The sequence below is a fragment of the Setaria viridis genome, chromosome 1 (assembly GCF_005286985.2).
Source record: "Setaria viridis chromosome 1, Setaria_viridis_v4.0, whole genome shotgun sequence".
Taxonomy (NCBI): Eukaryota; Viridiplantae; Streptophyta; class Magnoliopsida; order Poales; family Poaceae; genus Setaria; species Setaria viridis.
The window spans coordinates 9,399,187-9,402,906 of NC_048263.2; the positions used below are offsets into that span (position 1 = coordinate 9,399,187).

The 3,720-nt window shown below is 53.0% G+C and overlaps 1 pseudogene; it reads right to left on the reverse strand.

Moving 5' to 3' along the window:
- Window positions 1-1,029: 1,029 nt before the first annotated feature.
- On the reverse strand, window positions 1,030-2,021 carry LOC140221587 (uncharacterized; annotated as a pseudogene).
- Window positions 2,022-3,720: the final 1,699 nt, after the last annotated feature.

Consider the following 3,720-nt stretch of genomic DNA (forward strand, 5'->3'; position numbering starts at 1 on the left):
GACGTGAGGTCCCATGTGGGGGTGCGTCCCTGGGTTCGGGTAGTCATATTCCCAATCTTTGAATACAACTAATTGAAAGGTTGTTGTGTACAACCCGTACAGTTGTACATGGCTGGTGGTCGGGTATCTCCTACAGGATGTAAATTGGTCCGGATCGCCGCAATTCTCGGATATGGATGCACTTGATCATTGCTTGAGCATCGTAGTGTAACAAAGAGAAGGGAACCGTTTGCTTTGAATAAATATGTTGTATGACTTAGTTCCATCTGGTTGCTAAAATATTTTCGTCATCTAGACTGGTCAGGTAACGAACTCAATCTAAAGTAAAAGATAAAACTAAGGTTTCACTTATAGTAAGCTCTTTCTGCAAAAGTGTGAGTCAGCCAATACACCATAAAGCTATCATACCGTATACAAAAAGTATTTATATTGGTTAGACGGGTCAGACTTGCTGAGTACTTCGTGGCTGTCCTCCATCGCCTCGCCAAGTTCGCGCAGGCTGGCGACAAGCCCGTTGATGCGATTCGTGAAGTCGTCGACAGACTCCCCATCGCGAAACGCGACATTCTCGAACTCCTTCAAGAGACGTTGCACGCTCGCGGACTTCACGCGATCATCGCCGACCCTCATCTTCTTCACCGCGTCCCACACTTCTTTCGCCGACTTCTTCACGACGAGCCCGGCCTTCATCTTCGACGGCACCGCGCGCAAGATGGCGGCCAACGCCCGCCGATCCTTAGCACGCTCCTTGCAGACTGCCTCCACGGCATCCCAGAGCTCCATCGCCTCCTGGGATACCTGCATAACCAAGAACCACTCATGGTAATTGGTTTTGGTCAGCAGCGGCAACTCAACAGTGGTGGCGTTCGCCACCGCGACTGGACACGGTGAGCTGCTAGAGCCGTCGTTGTCGCCAAGGTTGATGCGCGGCTTCTTTAGCCCGAGGGACGACATCTTCGATCACCTTAGCTCTGAATACCAAATGTTGGCTTCGCCCAGGAACTCTCTATCTCTCTTGCTCTAAGTAACTCAACTCGAGCATGCACTCAGAGCAACAATGGCGATGAACGCCGCGGCCGCGAACTGGCCTGTATCTTGGCGAGCTTTATTCACTGGACTTGGCAAAACAATACAGAGGAGCTCAGGGGCTACATATAGGCTACGAACTTACCAGGAGCTAACCTCCACGTCCGGCCTTCCCGCATGCACCTCCTCGACCTTCCTGCTCGCTAACTGACTAACAGACTAACAAACTCAATCTATCCAACACCGGCCACGCAACAAACTTGCATGCACGCGCGCTCATGCTGCACCACCACGCCGGCACCCGTGCACACACTCGACCGCATGGATGGACACACCAATAGCGTGGTTTATTCCTAACATGCTCCCCCTAAACCACGACACCCCCTAACGCCCAACCTACAGGAGTGTCGGCTCATCATCGTGTCAAAGTCCGTAAACATCTCGATCACCACGGCAACCTACTTCATCTTCTTCGGGATTACGCGCAGGATCTTCTTCACCACGCGGCTGTCCTCCATCGCCTTGCCAAGTTCGCGCAGGCTGGCGACAAGCCCGTTGATGTGCATCGTGAAGTCATCGACAGACTCCCCATCGCGGAACGCGACGTTCTCGAACTCCTTCAAGAGACGTTGCACACTCGCGGACTTCACGCGATCATCGCCGACCCTCATCTTCTTCACCGCGTCCCACGCTTCTTTCGCCGACTTCTTCACGACGAGCCCGGCCTTCATCTCCGACGGCACCGCGCGCAAGATGGCGGCCAACGCCCGCCGATCCTTAGCACGCTCCTTGCAGACTGCCTCCACGGCATCCCAGAGCTCCATCGCCTCCAAGGATACCTGCATAACCAAGAACCACTCATGGTAATTGGTTTTGGTCAGCAACGGCAACTCGACAGTGGCGGCATTCGCCACCGCGACTGGACGCGGTGAGCTGCTAGAGCTGTCATCGTTGCTAAGGTCGATGCGCGGCTTCTTCGGCCCGAGGGAAGACATCTTCGATCACCTTAGCTCTGAATACCAAATGTTGGCTTCGCCCAGGTGTTGGTGTTTTAGACCGGCAACCCGCCTAGGGGTACCCTAGGTGGTCTTTTATGCAGTAAGGGTCGTCGAGAATCAAGGAATCAATGGTGACGCAAGGAACACGATTTAGATAGGTTCGGGCCACTAGATCGCGTAATACCCTACGTCCTGTGTGTTGGTTTGTATTGATGTATGTTCTGGTCCCGAGGGATCTGTCTTGAGGGGGGTCCCTGCCCGGCCTTATATACCCGGGAGGGCAGGGTTACAAGTCTGAGTCCTAGTCGGGTACTATTACAGAGTTCTACTCGGTATCGTCCCGAGTAGTTTTCCATAAACATACAAGACTAGTCCGAGTAGGATACGCCCATCCTTGTTCTGATCACGTCCGAGTACGTCCTTTAGTGGGCCATCCAAGGCCTACTCGTGGATCCGGGGAGTAGTCCCGACAAGCCCCCGAGTACTTTGTAGTCGTGCGCCATAGTCTTGGGCGCTGTAGGCACTACCCGAGTAGTTTCGCGGACTGAAGTGCCCGAGTACTGTCACGTGGCTGGAAGGTATTCTTTCTGCAGTTTCGAGTTGTCTCCGTCCCGAGTAGTTTTTTATATGGTAGTGCGATGTCAATCGCACTCCATATGGAGTAGCCCCTGGGCCTTAGGTTGAGTCGAAGACTCAGGCTTAGGGTTAAACCAGTTTTTGCCCATTTTACCCTCGGAGATTTTGAAAAAGAAAAAACTGACAAACGGGTACGGTACCCGCAGCCCCCGAGCACTTAGGCGATTCCTGTCATTGAAGTGGTCATCAATCCGTTGACTCTAGTAGCCGTTGGGTGTTTATGGCGATTAATACGCGATTTGATCTGTCCGTTGCGCAACTGACGCGTCGAATCCGGAGCCGGCGGAGATAAATCTGGAACAGCCCCCTTTGCAGTTGTCGTGACGCCGTACAGGCATTAGATTTGTTTTTCGTCTTCCTCCTCTGTGCCTTCGTTCGCTGTGCCACCGCCGCCAGTGCTGCCGCCTTTGCCACTGCCACTTTTGTGAGGTAGATCCGAGTGGAAATCTCTTCCCTAGGGCAAGGTTGAATCCATCAAATGCACTCCAAGAAGATGGGCAAGAAACCCGAGAAGATCCAAGGCAAGGTTCTGGCAACGAGCAAGGTTAGATCCAAAAAGGGGAAGGAGTTGGTGCTGCCGGCGCCAAAAGTGGGGCCGACGAATCAAACTGCTCCGCCACCACCTGGGGCAACTTGGCAACACTCAATGATGAAGGAAGAGGGAGTCCAAGCACTGGTTGATGCCAAGCTTCTTCAGCCGAAGGAAATCGTGTAGTGGCGCCCCGCATTTCCTAACGCGTGGCAGTTCGAGGAGCACCCGGTGGAGATGGTGATGCTTGCTCACTTCGTGGAAAGGGGACTGGCCGTGCCTACCTCTGACTTCTTCAGAGGTATTCTCGAGTACTACAATCTTCAGCTCGTCCACTTGAATCCCAATGGAGTACTGCACATGGCTATATTTGTACGTTTGTGTGAAGTTTTCCTGGGAGTACCTAAGTCTCGAGCTATTCAGGAAATTGTTCCATTGCAAGCCTCAGCCGAGTGCCCAGCGGACGGAGGTTTTTGGAGGTGCCGGGTTCCAACTCAAGAACTCGAATGCATATATCGAGTATAATCTGAC